This window comes from Vipera berus (genome assembly GCF_964194415.1).
Source record: "Vipera berus genome assembly, chromosome: 1".
Lineage (NCBI taxonomy): Eukaryota > Metazoa > Chordata > Lepidosauria > Squamata > Viperidae > Vipera > Vipera berus.
Genome location: NC_138202.1, coordinates 79206825 through 79222327, shown reverse-complemented (window position 1 = coordinate 79222327; position 15503 = coordinate 79206825). Strand labels below are relative to the sequence as shown.

Here is a 15503-nt window from a genome sequence, read left to right as displayed (position 1 = left end):
CCTTTAAAGATAGCCTTCCTATTTTAATTGTGGAACAACGTATTTTCCATTTCTGAAATTACATTGTGGCCTACAATGGCAATAAGAGTCTATTTAATGTAAAATCCAGACTGAAGAGAAGTCCTGTCAAGCTTGCTATTGTAAAATCCTAATAAAGACATCCTTTCAATGTTCATTTACATGGTAAAAAAAATCAACTCAGAGGCTTTACATTTTCTTGGCATTTTGCCCTGTCTAATAACTATCTCCCCAGATTCGCTTTTCATGCAGCATCTAATCTTATAGCCAAATAAATAGGTGCTTTATTCTTTCTTGTACATAATAGAATTTCTTGATTTTTGATGAGTGCATCTTTAAATTAAATAACTAACTCTGGGATTACTATTACAGCCATTTGTACACCCTATTGGCATGCCTTTCCCTTCCAAGCTATATATATAGCTAATTCTGGGGCTAGAGGTTCTTCCCTAAACCTCTTGCTCATTGCTGCATCTTCATTCTAACCTAATAAGCATGCTCCATTGTGGAAAAGAATTTGCTGACTCAACCAGTGTAATCGGTTTAAGTAAATTGCATTTGATCTGCAAATTCGTACAGGGAAATAAATGTGTCACATATTTTTACTCCCTTTTTTTTCCTTGTGATGAAGTGGTAACATAAGTAGGCGTTCCTGGATCTTTCAGCTGCCTTGCCCTGCCCTGGTTCTTGTTTTATCCAGTTAATTTTTGATAGTCATTCTGTGTGCCTAAGGTTTTGAAACTCTTATCATAAATTTTGAGGCTGTTGATTATGGCCTTGTATAGATATTGTCTTCCAAAACAAAGTCTTTTTAGTGCTTTTTCATTTAAAAATAGTAACATGTTTTAAATGGTTGCATAAAAACTATATAAAATCATTTTGAGCGTCGCAGCTAATATTCATATTATGACATGAAACAAGTCAGTGGTGGTTCAAAAACTCCATTTTATTGTTTCAACAAAAAAGCAGTTTAAAAACAAAGTAACTGCAAGCCTACCATAGAAAGGAATGCTTCAAATATCAGACAACCACTGAAAAACCTCTGACAGTTTGTACTAACAGGTGTAGATGCAGGCCTCCATGGCCATGCTTAACCTCTGAATGGATTCAGTTAGACATTGATGGTCTTTCAGTAAATAGTTTCATAGCCATTTATGGGTTCCAAGCTTATTGGCACTTTAATTGAACCTAGAGTCAAACTGATGTTGGTGTAAAAGGTAAAGGTTCCCCCACACATGCGTGATAGTTGTTTCCAACTCTAGGGGCCGGTGCCCATCTCCGTTTCAAAGCCGAAGAGCCAGTGCTTGTCCGAGGATGTCTCCGTGGTGATGTGGCCGGCATGACTAGACGCCAAAGGCGCACGGAACGTTGTTACCTTCCCACCGTAGTGGTCCCTATTTTTCTACTTGCATTTTTATGTGCTTTTGAACTGCTAGGTTGGCAGAAGCTGGGATGAGTAACAGGTGCTCACTCTGTTACGCGGCATTTGGGATTTGACCCGCCAAACTGCCGACCATCTTATCGACAAGCTCAGCGTCCTAACCCACTAAGCCACCGCGTCCCTGATGTTGGTGTAGCTGGTATCAAATAAGTGTAGTATGGTTTGACCCTGCAACTATCCAGATCTCATTCTGTTCTAACAAATGCTTTTAATTCATTTTGAAGGCAGCCTTGCTTAGAACATGTTATACAAACACAAATCTTACTTAGTTCTAGCATCACTAGGTGCTTGGGATACGTTAACTGTGGAGAATAAGAGATCCTGAAGTTATTGCCATGGTTCTTGTGGTGCTTTTAAGCATTTAGTGCTCTCTGTAGAAGAAAACATTCACCATGCAGATGGGCAACATAGTTCCAGGCAATAAATACTTTTACCAACAGGTAGATAATGCACAGGAAGTCTTCTGGATGCTTTTAGACTAGGCTTTTTTTGGCAATCACAGAGGATCCAAATGAGGCTGCTTTCTATGTGTATTCCTTCCATGTCTTCCACTTTGTATGAGTCTCCTTCAGCTCAAGCTGAATTCCTGTGGATTTCATGGATGCATCCATATTTTTTCTTAGCAATAATAGGGAAGCGATTTGCCATTAGCCTATTTTTGGGATAATTTTCTGATTCCCGGTCAAGCTTACAGCACTGGAATGTTCTGATGGTCTGCTGTTCCCGTGATCCAAACTTGTTTAGTTTGCCAAAATCATCTAAGTACCAGTCTGTGTATCTTTTTTATTTCTAAAAAAAAACCCCAACCTGTCAAAGGGAAGCTGGAATAGGTGTACAGTGTTTTTTGGTTGTTAGCGCTAAAACCCTGTGAATGCAGAATTTAAGTCTATTCAGATATGGAAAAATGTGGATGTTTCCAGCTGTTTATCGACTAGAGGTAGTAAATACAGTGCTTGATTTGGATACAGACACCAAAAGTTTGTACTAAACATGTTTTTTTGTTTGTTCTCTTATCGCCTCATCCTTCCTTAGAGCTCTCCACTCTCTGGCATTCTTGATGGCATCAATTTCCTCAGTGTGAATTGCCAAAGGCTAAATTAGGAACAAATGCTTGAACATGCTTATTTCTTCTTCCTTCCCAATCTCTCTGCCTTTTATGCTAGGTCAATTACATTTTAGCTCGAGAGCAAGAATGTGCCATTAAGTCTAAAAAAACCTCTCTGGTAACCTTTTGGGCTGAAGAGTTATACAAAATGCCTACAATTTTTTTATATTTTATTTTTTGCATACAGTATTCAATTGTAGAAGTTTTTTGCAACCATTCCAAGCCAACCTTTGTTGTCTTATGGGTCTTTTGTGTTATTCCATTCTTCAGCTACAAGAAACAAAGGTATCCTTGTTAGCTAATTTTGAAGAACCTGAGAATCCTAGGTCCTCCTATAGTTCTCTACCAACTTGACTTACTGGCTTATTATTAATTTAGGAGTAATAGAGGGAGCCATAACTTTTTGAGATTACAGTCCTTTAAAAGCCCAGTTTCAAGTTGGAGTTGTGCAAACCTGATTCTATTCAGGCTTGGTGGACACGTGATCTACATGTTACAAATTTAAAGTATAATGCTCTGTGCAATTGGAAGAGGCCACCCAGCCCGCTTTTGTTCTTGGTTAGCCCTTCACCAGACAATCTGGACCAAAACACAGCATCACATATGCCTGTCTGCTTGGATTCCCTCCCTCCCACCCCACCCACCCCACCCACCCTGGCTTTCCATATGTACTTTCCTGTATAAATCCAGCCTCTTCTTCAGCTGCCAAATTCCTGTGGTATTTGACACCATATGTCTATTCTTCCCCAGCCCCTTTGCTTAGCCAGAGTTCCATCTGCTTAAATTCTTCTGGTCAAAGTGATAAATGCTCTTGTGGCTTTTCAACCATGGTGCAACAAATGGTAGAGGAGACTTAGTATAATGCTGAAAAATCGGTGTTGGGACTTGGTTATGAAACTCACCAGTTCTTTAAATATCTAATGTATTCTTATTGTTCCACTTTAGTGCATTAGGATCACCCAACTACTCAGTAATGGGCTCCATTCTGTTCTCATTCCCAGTCCAGTGAATATAAAAGTCTGTTCGTCAATGTGATGCTGCTAATAAGATTTTCCCTGTTTCCTTTGTTAAAAAATAAAATCAGAAATTTACCATTTAGCTTGAGATAGCCTGAACAACAACTTCTGCTCAACATAGTGACATGACATGTGTTGCTTTAGAGAAAATTGAGTACTGATGTCAGAAGTTTGTTTGAGTTAAGGCAGAGAGATGGAGTAAATGAGGATGGAGGCTATTATTAGGAAAGAATGGAAAGAAGTAATGTGGAAGAATCCAGAAATCTGGCGCTTGCAATGTTTTTAAGCTTTTGATTAATGTTGGATCCTAACAACACGTTTCCCTTTAAATCATGCAAGCTAGAAATATTAAATATTAAATGTATACAGGCTGCACTTGGATTGAGGTTGACATAGATAGCCTCCTGTGTCTTCTGCTGTATATTGTGACTAAGTTATTTCAGAGATGGGATGCTAAGAAGCACATTTAACCACACAGAATAGCTGATAGGACTGACTTTAGTCCTGGCTCAGGGATATGGTGCTTCTAGGTGATGGTATATAATACCTAGGTGATGGTAATACTACCTATCAGTGCTGGTATTTGCATTTTTAAGAAAGCATCCTCTAAGGTTTGCCAACTTCAGTGACTTTTATGGACTTTTTGCTGAAAACATTAAAAAATGAAGTTGTGATTTGATAATTAGAAAGTGTGGAAAGAATGGAAAGAAGGAATCCATGATGTAATCTTAGGATAAAATATAAATGCATTTAAATTGATTTAAATTAAGAAGAGACTGGACAGTCATTAATTAATCAGCTTGAAACTTGACAGTGGACAAGTCATGTTGGGATTGATAACAGTAAAACTGGAGGATTAAACATACTATGGGTGTTTCAAGGGTGTGGAATAAGCCTTTTAATTTTACAATAATAGTTAAGGAAATGGGGCAAACAAATTACCTCTTGGTATTAAGCTTTTGTGCATGGGATTAAATCAGTTCACATAGCCAACATACAACATGGTTGTAAACTGTGTAGCACATTCTATAGCAGAGTGTTAAACTGCCGGCCCACCGGCCGGATGTGTCATGCCGAAACCGCGCCCATGTCACATGATGTTGCAAGTTTGATACCCCTGTTCTATAGCATTAATGTCTTCTGACTTCGTTCTGTGTGGCTTACATGCCTTCTTTGAGCAAAAGAAATTGCTTAGTGTAGCAATTAGATTAAACTCTTGAGAATATTAATTCTGAAGAATTAAATGAAAAATTTATGAATTATGAACATTAAATTAGAAAATTATAAAGTTTAAAGTACAATTGAAACCAGAAACTTTTTTTTTTGCAGCTAATGGATAAGCAACTACAAAACCCCCCCAAAAACCATGGAACATTTTTATAACTGCAGTGAGATAATTATATGCTTAAAAATGAAAAAGTTCAACACTAACTGCAGTGGAGGAATTATTGGTGAATACGATTGGAGAAGAATTGATACATATCTACATTTATGCTTGACTAGAAACCCAATCTTTTTGCATGAAATGGGAAAAATGTATTTATGATTTGTGGGGTTGATGATGAGAAAAAAAATGCAAAATAGAAAAAAATAGTTTTCTTTTGTAAACACGCAGTAAAAGATAACTTTGCAATTTTATATACATTTGATGGAAAGGAAATTGGAAACTACTTCTATTTCTTTTTAATTCTTTCTCTCTACACTTTCTTTTTTCTTGTTCCTTTTCTTGTTCCTTTTACTTTTTCTTAGTTTTGATGTTCTTTGAAGAATTTTCAATAAATACCGTAGATTCCGGCGTATAAGACTACTTTTTAACCCATGAAAATCTTCTCAAAAGTCATCTTATACGCCGGGGTGCTGAAAATTTAGGGACAGGGCTGGCTGGAAAACCTGGAGCGGATCTTCCATTTAGTCTGCGCAGGGAAAGCGGGACCAATTGGAGTAGAAGCTGCAGTCTGTGATTTTTTACAGGCTGGGGTCTGGGCTTCTTTCCTTCTAAAGTTGAAGAGCAGCTGTAGGCAGGTGGGGAATGCAAGAGCAATTTGAAAGGCAGGTGGGGAATGCTAGCAGAGCAGCAGTTTAGCTCTAAGGACACATTTGACTCAGGAACTGGGTGGGCTGGTTGGAAAACCTGGAGCGGATCTCCCATTTGGTCTTTTTTTTAATCCCATTTATATCCCACCCTTCTCCGAAGACTCAGGGCGGCTTACAATTTAAAGCACAAATCAATGTGCTTAGCAATAGCCTTCATTCTATGTATATGCCTGCCTATTAGAGCTTTCACCCCCCCCCACACAAGCAGCATTATTACAAAGTCAGCTTATTGCTCCCAACAATCTGAGTCCTCATTTTACCTACCTCGGAAGGATGGAAGGCTGACTCAACCTTGAGCCTGGTGGGATGAGAACCTGCACTAATTGCAGGCAGCTGGTGTTACTTAAGGCTCTGCGCAGGGAAAGCTTTAGAGTGAATTAGGAAAAGTGAAAAAGTGAATTAGGAAAATAGGAAACGGTTGCTGGAATTGGGTATGTGTAGTTTAACGAAGAGAAGGGTGAGGGGTGACACGATAGCAGTGATCCAATATCTCAGGGGCTGCCACAAAGAAGAGGGAGCCAAGCTATTCTCCAAAGCACGTGAAAGCAGGACAAGAAGCAATGGATGGAAACTAGTCAAGGAGAGAAGCAACCTAGAACTAAGGAGAAATTTCCTGACAGTTAGAACAATTAACCAGTGGAACAACCTGCCTCCAGAAGTGGTGAATGCTCCAACACTGGAAGTTTTTAAGAAGAGACTGGACAGCCATTTGTCTGAAATGGTATAGGGTTTCCTGCCTTAGCAGGGGGTTGGACTAGATGACCTCCAAGGTCCCTTCCAACTACTTCTTCTTCTTCTTCTTCTTCTTCTTCTTCTTCTTCTTCTTCTTCTTCTTCTTCTTCTTCTTCTTCTTCTTCTTCTTCTTCTTCTTCTTCTTCTTCTTCTTCTTATTATTATTATTATTATTATTATTATTATTATTATTATTATTATTATTATTATTATTACTATTACTATTATTATTATTAAAGTTTAATCCACTTGCACTGTTTTATGTTTACATGTTTGATGACAAACAGCCTTATGTTTATAAGTGACAGTTTTCCTACTAAGTACCTGCATGTCATAAGCATTTGAATTAAAATTACCATATTAAAATCAAATCTGATGTTTTTTAATTTTTATTTGGTGTGCGTTGGAAGAGGGGTAGTCTTATACGGCGAGTATAGCCCAAACCCTATAATTTAACAGGAAATGTAGGGGGTCGTCTTATACGCCCAGTCGTCTTATACGCCGGAAAATACGGTAGTCTTATTCAAAAATCCTCCCTCCCTATTAATTAGAATAATCTGAAGAATCTCAGTGAAGTCTACTTTTCTATTTTAATTTTTGGATGCTTCAGCTGTGCATTCCCAGGGAACTACAAAACATTTTCCTATGTTTTGTAGCTGTGTGTCTCTCTTCCCATGCTTTGGTCTGGATAACTTCCACCAGCTTTGTATATTGTAATTATGTCAGCATCTCCTTGTTATAATTCAGGAGGCAGGTAGCTAATGCAGATGGTACAAACTTTTCTTCCTGGGTTGACAAACTGAAAAATAATGGTCTTAACCCTGTAAGATTTTTCATATTAACTATTTCTATGTAGCCTACATAGTTTAACCCACAGGAAGAACCCTTTCTCTATTTACATGTGATAAAGCCATTCCATATTTGAGATTTGATACTTTAAGATCTCTGTCAGAACCCTTCATTACTTGCATCACACCACTGTATGAAGTATCTTCCAGCTGTGTCCTCTTGATGTTTCAGTCATATGATCTTCAGCCTATGCCTGAGACAGCCTTAAGTCATCCTTAGCTGTATCTCTGTTAAAGTAATGCTTTCCCTTCTCACGCATTTTTTACAATGATTGCAACCTGACATGCTTTGACTGATCTGTCTTTGGCACATTAATAAATAAATAAATTAATTAAGATGAACCCCCAATGGTTAGGATTGGCCCAGATTCTATTAACTACTGAGTCTGATGATGGCATACCCATTCTATACTGAGCCCTGTCCTCTAGGGCAAGTTTGTTTTGCAGAGCAGGAAATCTTTCAAATTGGATTTTCTGTATAACAACTGTGCAGTGGCACAGGAAGGAAACTTTTTCCCACCAATTTAGTGCTGTTGAGAAAGTAGCCCACTTAACAGCTGACAGACCCAGGAGAAAGACTGTAACATAGGGACAATCTCAGTTCATGGTGCAACCCAAGTTATCCTATCAGCTGATAGGTTAAAAGTGAGTGACTTTACATACCGACATCTCGTTTAGTCCAAGAGGTTCCATTTTTGGTTATGGGAGGAGAGGTGTTACCTCCCGTTGATAGGGTATGCAACTTAGGCATCCTCCTGGATACACGACTCAGTTTTGAAGAACATATAGGAGTTGTGGCCAGGGGGGCATTTGTCCAGGTTCGCCTGGTGCGCCAGTTGCGCCCCTATCTGGACCGAGATGCTCTACGTACGGTCACTCATGCACTCGTTACCTCCAGTAGCAGTCCACAGTGGGGGGTTGGGGACCCCTGCTATAGATTATTAAGAATTGAAATATGTTTCTGGAGTGCTATAGACATCATCCTTTAGTGCCTATGGGACTTTTCTTTGTCTTGTAAATGAAGCTTATGCTTCTAGCATAAGCTATTAGGTCTGTAGTCAGGGAAAAAATCCTTATGTTTTGATGCTATGATAAATCTCTTAGCTTTTTTTTTTGAAAATGTATTTGTGTGCTTTTTTTGGCACTATTGACCCTAATTAGGGGAGAAGCCATTCAGAGAGGACATTAATTGTATAAAGGCATTTATGTGAATTCCCCCTCCACACTCAGCCTATGACGTTCTGAAAACTATTCTACATGCAATTGAACATCTCAAGCGTCTACACTTCAGGTGCTACAAATGGAGAAGACAAGTTATTGCCAAGAAAAAGCAGGAGGAATAATCCAGATATAGGGAATAGTGTAGGGCATGGGTGTCAAATTTGCCGTGTCACGTGATGTGTCATGACGTATCATGACTTTTTTTGCATTGCTGGGGTGGGCGTGGCCTCCATGTAATGCAACCAGGCCACAGTTTGGCACCCCTGGTATAGGGCTACATTTGAGTACGAATGATGTCATGATCTTGGGGAAAAAACTCAACATAGTACATGCAAATGTTCTAAGAATATTTCTGACTTAGGAGACTTCCAGTCCTGTGCAGCAACGCAGCAGTCAAGGAGTTCGGGACTCCATGCCCTTTGGTTGAGTTTCTTCCTGTTAGGGGACCCTAAATGAGCCAGAAGCTGCCCCCAAGAGACGGCAAAGAAGGAAGGAAGTCCCAGGGACCTTGGAGAGACAGTGGTTGCCCCGATCGGTCCAGGAGAAGCCTTCCAGAAACCAACAGGAGAAAGGCTAGCCTAACTTCAGAGTCTAGCCCAAGCTGCAAGCAACTGAAGTCAAAAGCACTATTTTAAGCTGATTGTAAACAGCGCATTTGAATCTGGGTAAGAACATTGATCTTCTCTATCCTACTTATCAGCTTTCCTGAAGAAAAAAAATCCTAAGAAGCAAAAAACCTCTAAAAGTGAAGGAGGGGGATTTTTGCCCCACCCTTTTACTAATAGAAGTGGCAAATTAAACCTTTTATGGAGGACCAAAATGTATTGAAATGAAATGAAATGACTATAAAACCTAAATTTGGATAAGTTTGAAGTTACTGAATGGTTAAGATTCTCATTTTAAAGGCAATTTGTTCATTTTGAAAATTTGAAAAGTAAACCAGTGCTGACATCTAGTGGTGGATGAAGACTATGACAGCTATGGCTTTCATGCAGGACTTGGCAAAATCTGGAAAAAAACAAATCTCTACTTGTGACCTTCAAAGATCTAACAATAGAGAACAGCTGTGACAAAAAATAAAACAATCTGGGCTGCAGATAAAGTGAGACTTACAAACTTCAGGGAACAAAAAAACTTTTTTGAACTTTCTGGATTACAAGTATCTATTTAATTCTAACCCCAAAGCTATTTGCAGAGAAAAGAAAATTTGGATTCTTGGTCATCATGGAAAATCAGAGATTTATAGAAAGAACCTATCAAGAAAAAATAAATACTTTTCAAGAGGAGACTTATGATATCTTGCAACTAATTCAAATAACAATGATTTCAAACCACAAAGAAATCCAAAATGACTTTGAAAATATAAACCAATTTATCTCCAATTTAACTTTACATCAAAAAAAATCCCAGGAAACAACAACAGAGAAGGAACAGATGAAACAGACAACTGAATATAAATTTGAGGATAGAGACTTAAAGATGGAACCTAACAAAACAAAGAAGTATGATTTAACCCAAGTGGGAAAAAAATTACAAGAAATACTGGATTTGGAAAAGACAACTTATACTTTAACACCACAAAACAAATTTGAGGATAAGAAAAAAGATTGGACAAAATGGACTGTAGAGATGCAAGGAAAAACACTAGAACTGGAGAGACAAAAATGATAAGAGAAGCAGAGAGAAAAAGAAAGAAAAAGATATTCAACAAAAATGAGTGGGCAAATAAATGCCTCTCACAAAGATATTGTACTTGACTTACCTTTTATATCTACAGTAACACCTACAAGAATATGGAAAGATTCTTTGACTCAGCAGAACATATTGAGTGAAAATTAGGAAAATAGACGATGGGGCCTATCATGAAAATATTTTAAAAAGAAACACCTCTTCGAATATGGTTAAAGAAATAGAAAAATTTGGGATGTGAATTTGACTTTAAGAGGGAAGAGCCCCTCAGGTAACATAGTACTTTCTTTTTTTAATTTTATTTCTTGATATGAGTAATATAGAAGAGTTGGAATGGCTTATATAAAGGAAATGTTTTAGATATCTAAAGGTGATTGACTTTAAGAAAATTATAATGGATTAAAATGTTTTCAATAAGAGTTAAAAGACTAGAGGACTAGATTTATTAAATGGAATATTTAAAGATTAAATATATTTTTAATTATGGTAAAAAAGAACGATTTGTTTGGAAATAAATATGTATTAGCTTATAGGAAATAGGAATTTTAAGTAGCATATTATCTTTTTATTTTTTAAATTCTTATTCTTTTTTCTTTTTTTCATCTTATTTATTGCTTAAGAAAGGTAAAAGTATTGGATTGGCTTACATGAGAAAAAATAGACTTAAATATTTAAATGTAATTAACTTTAAAAAATCTTAAGCAGTAAGTATGTTTTGAACATTGTGGGAAAAACAAATATAAACAAGAACTGTAAACAGGATATATGATGAAACAACCAGAATGACTAGATAGATTGATGTGATTATTATCTGTAGAAATATTAGAAAACTTTTATACTCAATCATCATTCATTAAAACAACAATAATTGTATTAAATTAAGGTTGGTAAAAAAGAACATTATGGGAAAAAGGAAATCAAGTAAAGTTATGTGTGGAATATAGATTTTAGACATCAACTGTTAGTGAATGTTTCTTAAATGTAAACTCAGAAAACATACTGTTTACCAAATATTAAGGTGATTATGTTAAAAAATAATAAAGTATATTTTAAAAAAAGAATATTTCTCACTTAGTACTGCAAATAAAGGGTTGCAAAAAAATAAAAATAAAAAACGAATAGAAAGTCTGTGGTTGGTTTCAGAAACAGATTGGAAATTGTTCTTTCTGTAAAAGAGACGTTGCAGAGCATTAACTGAAAGAGTGTCTAAGCTCTACACCTGCTATATTCTTATTTCTACTTCTAAACAGCTGAACTCAAGTATATATTCAAATTTGTGATGTTTAACTCTGTTCCTTATACAGATTGTGTCAGCTTCTATTCTTTTAGGGATTCAGTGATGAATACTACTTGACCAGGTGCATAACTTTTTGCATACAATTCTGCAAATTTCTTTTTCCCTCACACAAGAAAGTGGCATGCAGGAACTGGGGTTTAAAATAGCAGTGGAATTAGATAGCTGTTATGATCTCTGTGTGTTCCGCCAGGTGCCACAGTGTTGCAGACATTATGCCTTCTGCATTTAGAATCCAACTTGCAAATATAAAATTCAGCTAATTCAAACTAAAATCTCTCCAATTTCAAAATTCCTGGATGTTTGGCACAATTCATTTTTGCAGTTAATTTAACAGCTAGGTTTCATTGGTAGATGATGAAACAGTTCTGATGTGGTATATTTTTTAATTACTGGAATTGTCTTTGCATATTTCATTTTGACTATACTTGACAAAGCTAATCTGATTGGTAGCTACAAACTTCCTGGCTGATTGCCCCTAGGGATGTGTTGGCTCCTATTAATAAACAAGGGGATTATTAATTCTGCTACTGCTTATTAGTTTGCTGCAGGTAAAAGGAAAGTATATAGAATGCTTTTTCAAAAGATCATCGTACTTACTTATTTAGTTGCTTTCTTCCCTAACTTAAAAAAAATATAGCTTGATTACAGAACTTGGAGATAAATTTATGTTTATAAATCTTTTTTTTTTTTGGAGCCCCAGACAGAGCCAGGTCTTTAGGCTCTTACACAAGGTCAGCAGGATTAATTTATATGTAATACAGAAACAAGAGAACTGCCTTGTGCACAATGGATAAGACAACACAAGCTCAGACGATCCCTTTATGTAGTAATTTCTTCTTGAGCGCACACTTAATGTGCACACACTGTAGAAAACAATGTGCAGTTGTGGAGTTTCAGAGAGCTGTTTCTTTTTTCCCACTGGCCCAGCTGAATAACTTTCCCAAGGGATTACTGGGACAAGCAGATAACATGTTTACAGACTTGAAGATTTGAACCACAAAAATAAGTTTTTATTAACACAAGGAACATTCTTTCTGAATGGAAAAGGAATGTGTGTATTTATGTGTATACACACAGATATGAACAATTAAAGGTTTCCAAAAATTTAGTGGGCAAGAAATGGTATTTTCCCTCTTGACTGGAATCCAGTTTTCACAGGAAAGGATGTAATTATAGGAAATGTGGTGCTCCTATTATCATAAAAAACAATTACTTTGAGAAAGATAATACTTTTGTGCAGTGGTTTCTCTATTTAGTTTTTTTAAAAACTATAGCTTTAGTGAATGTCTTATTTCTGCATGCAAGTATATGCTATACCTCACGAGTGAAGGCAAATAAGTGCATCCTGGGATAATGTTGCAGGAACATATTCTGGTAGAGAGAAGTTCCCTGAGGACGGGCTTCAACATGAGTCCGAAGGCTTGGAAGACTAAACCTTTGGTCCCAGTGACCAACCCAGATTGGATCCTGTAGTGTACTGTACCTCTGATATGAGACAATAGTTTGTGTATAGAAGAGTAGTTGTGTTGTAGGCTTGCCCCAATAACATATATCATGCTATTGTTCATTGGTGAATTGATAATATCACAGATTCTAGGTGAGAAAGAGCAAGCTATCCAAAAAATAGCCAGGACCTGTGCTGCTGTTGTCCTGTCACTTTAAGCCAGTTACCAAGATGATGTGCTGTGCTGAGAGAATGTGATGTGTGTGTGAGAGCGAGAAGAGGGAAGGAGGTGTGTGTTTGTGTGTGGAAGTGAAGCAGCCTGAAGCAGCTGGAAAGGGATAATTTTCTCTAGTAAAATTCACAAGGAGTAGGAATAATAGGGCTCATGAGAAGTAGTTGGAGTAGCAGTAGTAGAAGTAGCAGCAGTAGTAGTGGGCAAAAGTGGAGTACAGGTAAGTAGTGAAAATAGCTGTGAATGCTTGTTTGTGTGTGTTGTATTGGTAGGTTGTTGTTGGTATTGTGTGTTGTTGTTGGTTCTTTTGGGTATGGAGCCCAGTAAATTGAATATAGGTAAAAGAACCTGTGACATTTTGGTGATAGACATTTGTGATGGTTTTTTCCATAACTTAGGGCTAAAGATAATATGGTTTGTTAAATAAACATGAGGATTTAATTCTGTTTAGGAAAGATTCAGATTCCAGCTGAGTTGAGTTCAGTCAGTGCTGCAGCTGCCAAAAAAGCCAACATAGTGCTAGGCTGCATTAACAGAGGGATAGAATCAAGATCACGTGAAGTACTAATACCACTTTACAATGCCTTGGTAAGGCCACACCTGGAATACTGCATCCAGTTTTGGTCACCACGATGTAAAAAAGATGTTGAGACTCTAGAAAGAGTACAGAGAAGAGCAACAAAGATGATTAGAGGTCTGGAGACTAAAACATATAAGGAATGGCTGCTGGAATTGGGTATGTGTAGTTTAATGAAGAGAAGGATGAGGGGTGACATGATAGCAGTGTTCCAATATCTCAGGGGCTGCCACAAAGAAGAGGGAGCCAAGCTATTTTCCAAAGCACCTGAAGGCAGGACAAGAAGCAACAGATGGAAACTAATCAAGGAGAGAAGCAACCTAGAACTAAGGAGAAACTTCCTGACAGTTAGAACAACTAACCAGTGGAACAACCTGCCTCCAGAAGCGGTGAATGCTCCAACACTGGAAGTTTTTAAGAAGAGACTGGCCAGCCATTTGTCTGAAATGGTATAGGGTTTCCTGCCTGAGCAGGGGGTTTGACTAGATGACCTCCAAGGTCCCTTCCAACTTATTATTATTATTTATTATTATTATTGTTATTGTTATTGTTAGACTGAGGAGAAATTTTTAATTTGGGGTTCTTTTTAATTGAGTACAGGGTCAATTTAATATTTTTTAATTTGGTTCTTAATTTTTGTATTTTGGATTTTTAATTCCCTGTAAACCGCCCTGAGTCCTCAGGGAATAGGGCGGTATATAAATATAACTAAATAAATAAATAAATCATTATTATACGCTTATACCAATTTTTGTGCATGAAGTCCAAAGTTGGTCTTTTGTACTTGTAATATTGTACATGTTGCAGGATATGATAGCTGGGCATTAACATGTGAAACAGGAATTTGGACTAAGAATGCAGTTCTAATTTAGGTTTGCTGTAGTTTTGTTTAATAGTTTTCCCTGGGGTTCGTGAGGAACTTTTCAACAGAGGCTTTTGAAATTCTTTTATTTTTTCCATTGAAAAAAAGCTGGAAATTTCCTCATACCCTTCTCTTTCTTTCCCACAGTATCTTTTTACACTTCTTTCAGTAGGCTATTTGGAAGTTGAGGCCTTGGAGGAAAAGGGAGGTGGAGCAGCAAAACATGCTATGTGTTTGGTCTTATTGACGTATGCTTTTCTAAAAAGAAGACTAGCTGGGTTTATATTACGAAATTGGAATGAATAGATTGAGAATTTTCTTTCTCTGACCTACTGGAAAAACATCTCTTTTCTGAAAAAACCCAAATGAACAAGATGTGCATGATAGTGTGCACTCCACGTATTGAGTTAAATATGTTTAGGATGACATTAAATATGCATTTAATGTCATCCTAATCAAAATAACCTGTTACACCATCTTCCATGGGACACCATTTTGATGCCCAACCTTGCATCTTCCAGATGTGTTGGAACTTCAATTCCCAGAATTCCAAGCTGTTGTTCCTGCTGACTAGAAACTCTGGGAGCTTAGGGTTGGTTTTTTTCTGAAGGGTGACTGCTTAGAGGAGTCTAATACGGTGTATTCTTGAATGTGGCCTTTGCAAACTTCACTTGAATTTTGCTCAAGAAGTATCTTGAATGGAGGCTGAGCTCCCAACTGAATTCTGCTTACATAAATAGCAGTTATACTTACACTACTAAAATACATGGAACAATTACTTTTTTTTTTTACCATGTGCATATAATTTAAACTTAGGAAAATGTTTCCTAAGTTGTCTTCCTCCCTCTCTCCTTATTTATCTTGGAAAGAAGAACAGTTGTTTCTGAAATGCTTAAGATAGAAAATACCAATTTGAGAAAACAGGCT

At 37.1% G+C, this 15503-nt stretch overlaps 1 protein-coding gene across 1 annotated transcript in view; it reads left to right on the top strand.

The window, feature by feature from the left end:
• The window catches only part of CD82 (CD82 molecule), an 81079-nt gene that overhangs the window by 18847 nt on the left and 46729 nt on the right, over positions 1 to 15503 (top strand). The window lies entirely within an intron of this gene.